Source organism: Triticum aestivum, chromosome 1A, assembly GCF_018294505.1.
Source record: "Triticum aestivum cultivar Chinese Spring chromosome 1A, IWGSC CS RefSeq v2.1, whole genome shotgun sequence".
In the NCBI taxonomy this organism is placed as follows: domain Eukaryota; kingdom Viridiplantae; phylum Streptophyta; class Magnoliopsida; order Poales; family Poaceae; genus Triticum; species Triticum aestivum.
The window spans coordinates 415,495,179-415,504,558 of NC_057794.1; positions in this window are offsets into that span (position 1 = coordinate 415,495,179).

The following is a 9,380-nucleotide window of genomic DNA, read 5'->3' on the forward strand; positions in this document are numbered from 1 at the left end:
CCGCCGACTCCCTCCACGCCGAGCGCCGCCCCCGCGGCCACCCTCGCCGCCCCGGCCGTCCTCACCATCTCCGGCGAACCGTGCCGCCGCCTCGGTTTGCGTGCGTGAACAGTAAACCCTAGATCTCGGGGTGATTTTTTCTTCTAAGTCCCGGAAATCTCAGTCCAAGTGCTCATGTTCGTAGCCCCGTAACTTTGCATCTGTAGCTCCGATTCATGCATATAGCATATCAAAATGTTCATCTCAGAGAGTACATCATTTCATTCCATTGCCTCATTTTCATTTGAGCTCATCTTGATGCCCAAAATGCTGTTAGAAGAGGGCTACTTGAGTTAATTGTCAGATCTGCTACTCCGTTTAGCACTTTTGTCATTTTTGCCATAATTATTGTATGCATGATATGCCCGTGAGTTCTACATATGTTTTGTTAAGGGTTTTGTCATATTTCTAGCGGTGCAACCCATGTATTTTTGTGTTGTGTGTGCTGACTTGTGCAAGCTTGCAAAGTGGTGCACTTGCTAATTCTGTTTTCAGGGACTTAGTAATTTTACCAAGTCCTGGAGCAGTTTATCTCATGATGCCATATGTTCATGTTGTTTCCTAGTGATCCGTGCCTCTTTTGAGGATGATCAGTAAGGGAGTTTTGTTAATCTTGTAGTTCTCTATCCATCCATGTCTTTGCTTGCATTTATGGAGCACCCTAGTTTGAGTCAATCGAGCTCTACTTTTGCTACTTTGTGAATCTGGGCAGATTGTCAACTTGTTTGCAATTTTGCCGATGATGTTGTAGTTGATCCGTGCATGCTATGCTATTGTTCTTGCCATGTCTAGCTTGAATTTTGTGCCTTATTGATATATGTATGCTTGTCTTGCCATGACTTGCACCGTAGTGAGTGCATCGAGCTCGTAAACATGCCTACTTGAGTTATATTTCAGCATGTGTCAGTTTTTCACTAAGTCTGAAAACTGATTATGTTTTTGCTATGTTCACATGCTTGCAATTGTATTTTCTGATCCCGTTTGGCTCAAGGTCACTAAGGGACTTTTGTTAAGCTCTTTGAGTAGCTCCATGCCGTGCTTTACTTTGCCATGTTCAGATCTTGTATCATGTAGTTTTGTTGCTCCGAGGAGGGCTACCTGATCTGAAATTCCAGACAAGTGTTAATTTCACTAAGTCTGAGATCTGTTTGTCATTTGCATTTTTGCCATGCTTGTTCGAACCTGTTAATGGATGAATTGGCCTTAGCTCAGTGCTAGACTTTTGTTAAGCATCTTGTATGCATCCCTGCCATGTATTTTGTTGTCATGTTTGGGTGATGTAGCATGTTCATCGCATTGCATTTAGATGCCTACTTGCTGTAAATCGCAGGCCGGTGTCATTTTTGAATCGCTTGTCATTTCCAAACCGTAACTCCAATTCCGGTGTTCTTTATATCATTTTCAAGCGATTTCATCTCATCTTCCCAGTGGCACACTTGGAATTCCAAGTTGAGGCCAGGTTCATGCTTTTCCTGTCATATCTTGCATTTTGCATCCCGCATCGCATTCCGCATAGCATATCATCATATCATCATATTGCTTGGTCTTGCACGTGGTTGATTGTGTCCTTGTTGCTTGTTTGTCTTGTTTGGGTAGAGCCGGGAGACGAGTTCTCTAACGAGGAGCCTGTTGAGTTTGCTTTCGAGGATCCAGTCAACTCTGACAACTGTGTAGGCAAGATGATCATACCCTCGAAATCACTACTATCTTTGCTATGCTAGTTTGCTCGCTCTTTGCTATGCCATTGCTACGATGCCTACCACTTGCTTTCAAGCCTCCCAAATTGCCATGTCAAACCTCTAACCCACCTTGTCCTAGCAAACCGTTGATTGGCTATGTTATCGCTTTGCTCAGCCCCACCTATAGCATTGCTAGTTGCAGGTGAAGATTGAAGGCCGTTCCTTGTTGGAACATTTATTTACTTGTTGGGATATCATTATATTGCTATGTTGTCTTAATGCATCTATATACTTGGTAAAGGGTGGAAGGCTTGGCCTCTCGCCTAGTGTTTTGTTCCACTCTTGCCGCCCTAGTTTCCGTCATATCGGTGTTATGTTCCCGGATTTTGCGCCCCTTACGCGGTTGGGTTATAATGGGAACCCCTTGATAGTTCGCCTTGATTAAAGCTTTTCCAGCAATGCCAACCTTGGTTTTACCATTTGCCACCTAGCCTTTTCTTTCCCTTGGGTTCTACAGACTCAAGGGTCATCATTATTTTAACCCCCCCGGGCCAGTGCTCCTCTGATTGTTGGTCCACCTGTCAGCTGCCGGTGGCCACCAGGGGCAACTCTGGGCTGGCCTACCTGTACCTAAGACAATCTGAGTGTGCCCTGAGAAAGAGATATGTGCAGCTCCTATCGGGATTTGTCGGCACATTCGGGCGGTGTTGCTGGTCTTGTTTTAACCTGTCGAAGTGTCTTGAGTTACCGAGATACTGAGTCTGATCGGAATGTCTTGGGAGGAGGTCTATTCTTTCGTTGACCGTGAGAGCTTGTCATGGGCTAAGTTGGGACTCCCCTGCTGGGATTTAAACTTTCGAAAGCCGTGCCCGCGGTTATGGGCAGATGGGAATTTGTTAATGTCCGGTTGTAGGTAACTTGAACCTTAATTGTATAAAATGAATCAACTGAGTGTGTTACCGTGACAGCCTCTTCTCGGCGGAGTCCGGGAAGTGGACACGGTGTTGGAGTAATGTTTGCGCAGGTGGTTCTCTAGTTTCTCGCTCACGCTGTGCCTCCTCTTCTCGCTCTCTTTTGCGAATAAGTTAGCCACCATATATGCTAGTCGCTTGCTGCAGCTCCACTCATATTTTACCTTGCCTTACCTATAAGCTTAAATAGTCTTGATCGCGAGGGTGCGAGATTGCTGAGTCCCTATGGCTCACAGATTACTATTACACCAGATGCAGGGCCTGATGATTCCGCTCCAGGAGACGCGTTTGAGCTCAAGTGAGAGTTTGACAAAGACTCTCAACGATACTATGTTTCCTTTCTCGATGATCAGTAGTGGTGCCCAGTTGGGGGTGAACGGGACCGTGTCGCTTGTTGGGTTCTCTTTTATTTTGGCGCCGTAGTCGGACCATGAGTGTTTGGATGATGTAATGTTATTTATGTACTTGATTGATGTGGCGAGTGTAAGCCAACTATGTTATCTCCCCTTTTATTATCATATTACATGGGATGTTGTGAAGATTGCCTAACTTGCGACATATGCCTTCAATGCGATTATGTCTCTAAGTCGTGCCTCGACACGTGGGAGCTATAGTCGCATCGAGGGTGTTACAAGTTGGTAATCAGAGCCTTCCCCGGCCTTAGGAGCCCCATCGGTTGATCGTTTTTAGCGGCCGAGTTGTGTCTAGAAAAATGTTTTGAGTCTTTTAGGAGAGTTTAGGAATTCTTTTACTTCCCAGTCTCCTCATCGCTCTGGTAAGGCATCCTGACGTAGAGTTTTGACTCTTCTCTTCTCAAATTTCACTAATTTTTTTTAGGATCACGCGGGTATCTTGGAATCGTTCTGATGGTTTTATGATGAGAACATTGTCTTGGTGCCTCCTGTCAGGGGTTTAGTGGAAGTGTCCCGGGGAGTTGAGCTCTGAGGTGTTGTCATCATAATTTTATCGTTGCAGTTCTGGAATACCTGAGTTTAGTATGCCGACATTGAAAATCTCTTTTATGCAGTTTGTTGGTGAGATAACCTCGACGCCACCCAGTACTGGGGCGGGAGTTTGGGAGTATCGCCATAACTTGTATAACAGATGCTTTTCGAAGGTTGAGGTAGATGGTTTCCGAAGGTTTCTTGGTTATGTGTTGAAGGATGGATACAGCTGGATGTAGGATTTGCTAGTTTGGGTGAGATATTATGCTTCCCCTATATCCCCAACACCTGATTGCATAACTGGAAAGGTTCGGGAGTTTCATAGGTGGGAATTCTTGTAGCTCTAGTTCTTCTTCCACAGATATTGGTTTGAGATTGGGATTCTTACTGATTATTCGTTCTTGATCCGTACCTTGTTGATTTATTTCTCTACCTTAATTCTACGTGGCTTCTCAATTTATGGATATGTGACCATTTCAAGAGGAATGCATTCGTTCATTTTGTTCGGATGTGAAGACTATATGTTGCAATTTTCATTCTGTTGGATTCAGCTTCAATATTTGTCTATCAATGTGCTAATGGTGGTCAACCTCTTCAGGATGGCTCCTCCAATGCGCACGACTCCGAATCCTGATCCGCCACCACCTCCACCTCCTCCGGAGGCATGGCAAGCTGTGATGGCCGCAACCAATGCAGACACACAGTTGATCATGCAAATTCTCCAAGAGCGCAATCAAGGCAACCAAGGGAATCAAGGCAGCAATCAGAATCACTGTGCTACACTCAACCAGTTCCTTGCTAACGGGCCAAAGACTTTCAGCAATTGTGTTGAGGCAACCGATGCTGACGATTGGCTTGTGGATCTGTGTAAGCATTTCGAGTGCAGTAACATCAGGCTTGAGGACTTTGTCAAGTTCGCTTCCTTCCAACTCAAAGATCAGGCTGCAGAATGGTTCCAGCAGTACAAGGACTCCAGAGGTGGACGTGTTATCACTTGGGATGATTTCTGTCGAGATTTCAGAGCTCATCATATCCCTCAAAGCGTGGTTGAAAGCAAGCATGAGGAATTCCGCAATCTGAAGCAAGGCTCTTTGTCTGTCTATGACTACAACAAGTTGTTCCAGAAACTCGCTCGCTTTGCCAAGCAGGATGTCCCTGATGAGAAGAGCATGATATATCAGTTCAGGGATGGTCTCAGAGAAGAAATTCAGCTAGCTCTTGTTCTCTTTGAGCCCTTGAGATACGATGAGTTCTACAACATGGCACTGAAGCAAGAGGCTGCTCAGTTGAGGTGTGATGCTTCCAAGAAGCGAGTCAGAGATGTTACTCCTTCCTCTACACAAGTGGCCAAGCAGCAGAAGTATTGGCTTTCTCCTCCTCCATTCCGTCAGCCGTATCAGCAGAAGAGCAAAGGTGGCAGTGGTTCTTCCCACCCACCCAACCCTGGCTTTCAGAACAAGACTTCGTCTCAAGCTCCAAGATCGAGTGCTCCATATCACCGTCCTCTTTCAGAGGTCACGTGCAACAAGTGCCAACAGAAGGGTCACTATGCCAACAAGTGTTTCAACCAGAGGCGTCTTCCTCCTCCTCCTCCTGTCAGATCGGCAAGTACAGCAGTGGTCAAGCATAACCCCAAGCATGCCAAGGTCAACTTGATGAATGCAGCTCAGGCAGAGGACTCGTCAGATGTGATCATGGGTAACCTCCCTGTTAATGATGTTCCTGCAAAAGTTCTTTTTGACACGGGTGCATCGCATTGTTTCATCTCAAGACCGTTTTCATCTAAGCATGGTTTGCCTTTGCAAATTTTGCCTAGTCCATTAGCAGTTGTCTCTCCCTGTAAGCGCATGCATGCTAACTCCATTGCTCCGGATGGTACTATCACCTTGGTAGACTACAAGTTTCTATCTTCTCCTACGGTTCTCGGTGACTCGGATATTGATCTTATTCTCGGAATGGATTGGCTTTCTAAGCACAAGGCACATCTTGATTGTGCAGCAAGGCAGATTCAATTGACTCATTCGTCTAGGGATGTAATTGTCTTTGCCGCTCGTGATGATACCATTCGTCTGTTTTCTCTCAATGAGAAGGGTGAATTGGATGCTATCTCGCAAATTCCAGTCGTTTGCGAATATCAAGACGTCTTTCCAGAAGAGCTTCCAGGAATGCCTCCGCACCGGCCAGTGGAATTCGTTATTGATCTTGAGCCTGGCATGGAACCTATGTGCAAACGTCCTTACAAGCTCGGACCTGAAGAGTTGAAGGAGCTGAAGAAGCAACTCGATATTCAAGAGAAAATGGGTCTCATCCGACCTAGTTCTTCTCCGTGGGGTTGTGGTGTTCTTTTTGTGAAGAAGAAGGATGGAACAGACCGACTTTGTGTTGATTACCGTCCAGTGAACAAGAAGACCATCAAGAACAAATATCCACTTCCCAACATCAATGAGCTGTTCAAACAACTCAAAGGTGCCCAAGTATTCTCCAAGCTTGATCTCCGTATGGGTTATCATCAGATTCGAATCCGTGAGCAAGATATTCCCAAGACGGCTTTCAGGACAAGCTTTGGTTCATATGAATTCACTGTCATGTCTTTCGGCCTCGTCAACGCCCCTCCGACTTTATCTCGCATGATGAACTTCATCTTCAACGCCTACACCAATGACTTCGTTTTGGTCTATCTCGACGACATTCTGGTTTTCTCAAAGAACAAGGAAGATCATGCCAAGCATTTGCGTTTGGTTCTCGATAAGCTCAGGGAACACAAGTTCTACGCCAAGTTCTCCAAGTGTGAATTTTGGCTCGATGAGGTTCTTTATCTTGGTCATATCATCTCTGCCAAGGGTATTGCCGTGAATCCTGAGAAGGTGTCTGCAATTGTGAATTGGGAACCTCCTCAGAATGTGAAGCAACTCCGTAGTTTTCTCGGTCTCGCAAGCTATTGCCGAAGATTCGTTGAAAACTTTTCTAAAATCGCGAAGCTCTCTCAAATCTTCTCCAGAAGCACGTCAAGTACGTTTGGTCTCCGAAGTGTGATATTGCTTTCAACACTTTGAAAGAGAAATTGATCACTGCTCCAGTTCTGACTCCGCCTGATTAATCCAAGCCGTACGAGGTCTTTTGTGATGCCTCTCTCCAAGGTCTTGGCGCAGTATTGATGCAAGCGAAGAAAGTTGTGGCTTATACATCTCGCCAGTTGAAGCCTAATGAGAAGAACTACCCCACTCATGATCTCAAGTTGGCGGCAGTTGTGCATGCTCTTTTGACTTGGAGACATCTTCTATTGGGAAGAAAAGTGGACATTTTCACTGATCACAAGAGTCTCAAATACATTTTCACTCAGCCTAATCTCAACCTCAGGCAAACTCGATGGGTCGAAATGATTCAAGAGTATAATCCGAGTATTGAGTATACTCCAGGCAAGGCCAATGTGATTGCTGACGCATTGAGCAGAAAAGCTTACTGCAACAGTCTAATTCTCAAGCCTTATCAACCCGAGCTTTGTGAAGCTTTCCGCAAACTTAATCTGCAAGCTGTTCCTCAAGGTTTCCTCGCCAACCTTCAAGTCTCTCCTACCTTAGAAGACCAGATTCGCCAAGCCCAGCTTCTTGATGCTATGGTGAAAAAGGTGAAGATTGGGATTGCCAAGAGTCAGTCCAAGTACAAGTGCTACCGCCTTGATGACAAGGACACTCTCTTCTTCGAGGATCGTATTGTTGTACCCAAAGGTGACCTCCATAAAGTGATCATGAACGAGGCTCACAATTCTCTCCTCTCCATCCACCCTGGGAGCACGAAGATGTATCAGGACCTGAAGCAGGCTTATTGGTGGACTCGAATGAAGCGCGAGATTGCTCAATTCGTGAATGAATGTGATGTCTGCAGAAGAGTGAAGGCAGAACACCAAAGGCCAGCTGGTCTCCTTCAACCTCTTGCCATTCCAGAATGGAAGTTTGACCACATTGAAATGGACTTCGTGACTAGGTTTCCAAAGTCCAAGCGTGGCAATGATGCTATATCGTTGTCATCGACAAACTCACCAAAGTGGCTCACTTTCTGCCTATCAAAGAGTCAATCACTGCAGCTCAATTGGCGAAACTCTATACCTCTCGTATTGTCTCTCTGCACGGTATTCCACAAGTGATCTCTTCAGACCATGGCAGCATCTTTACCTCCAAGTTTTGGGATTCTTTCCAGAAGGCCATGGGCACTAACATCCACTTCAGCACAGCTTTCCATCCTCAAACTAGCGGTCAAGTCGAGCGTGTCAACCAGATTCTTGAAGATATGCTCAGGGCTTGTGTGATCTCCTTCGGCATGAAGTGGGAGGATTGTCTTCCATATGCTGAATTCTCCTACAACAACAGTTTTCAAGAAAGTTCGGGCAAGGCCCCATTTGAAATTCTATATGGCAGGAAGTGCCGTACCCCTCTCAACTGGTCTGAAACCGGTGAACGTCAGCTTTTGGGTAATGACTTAATCACAGAGGCAGAAGAAATGTGCAAAGTCATTCGTGATAACCTCAAAGTAGCCCAATCCCGCCAGAAGAGCTACTATGATAGTAAGCACCGTGATTTGGCTTTCGAGATCGGAGATCATGTTTACCTCCGTGTCTCTCCTATGAAAGGTACTCGTCGCTTCAGTATCAAAGGGAAGCTTGCCCCTAGATACATGGGACCTTTCAAGATTGTCAGCAAGAGATGCGACCTCGCCTATCAACTCGAGCTTCCTTCAAACTTTGCAAATGTTCATGACGTGTTCCATGTCTCTCAGCTTCGAAAGTGCTTCAAGACTCCTGACCGCACCATCAACTTCGAGGACATTGAGCTCCAAGAAGATCTCTCTTATCGTGAGCACCCAGTTGCTATTCTTGAAGAGACTGAACGCAAGACTCGCAACAAGTCAATCAAATTTCTCAAAGTCAAGTGGTCACACCATTCCGACCATGAAGCTACCCGGGAACGCGAGGATCACCTCCTTTCTGAGTACCCGGCGTTCTTTCAGTCCTAGATCTCGGGACGAGATCCTTTCGTAGTGGTGGAGTGTTGTAACACCCCGGATGTAACTTTCCCTATTTGTACTCCAACTCTTGCCGTTTCCGGCGTTAAGTTATTTTATTTCCTCGGGTTTGGGTCTTTGTCTTCGTGTGTTGTTATATTTGTCATGCATCTCATATCATGTCATCATGTGCATTGCATTTGCATACGTGTTCGTCTCATGCATTCGAGCATTTTCCCCGTTGTGCATTTTGCATTCTGGCGCTTCGTTCTCCTCCGGTGGTCATTTCTAGCTTTCTTTCGTGTGTGGGGATTAAACATTTCTGGATTGGTCCAATACTTGCCAAACGGCCTTGGTTTACTACCGGTAGACCGCCTGTCAAGTTTCATACCATTTGGACTTCGTTTGATACTCCAACGGTTAACCGAGGGACCAAAAAGGCCTCATGTGTGTTGCAGCCCAACACCCCTCCAATTTGGCCCAAAACCCACCTAACTCTTCTCCATCATCTAGAGCATTCGATCACGATCGCGTGGCCGAAAACCGCACCTCATTTGGACTCTCCTAGCTCCCTCTATGCCTATTTAAACACCCCCCGATTTTCGGATCTCCTCCTACCTCCAAAACCCTAAAAATCCCCTCCGACGCGCCGTACATTGTCCGCCCACGCCGGACACTCCGCGCCGCCGCCCCCGCACCAGTCGCGCGCTTCCACGTGGCCTCGCTGCCGCCTCCCACCGCGCGGCCCGGGA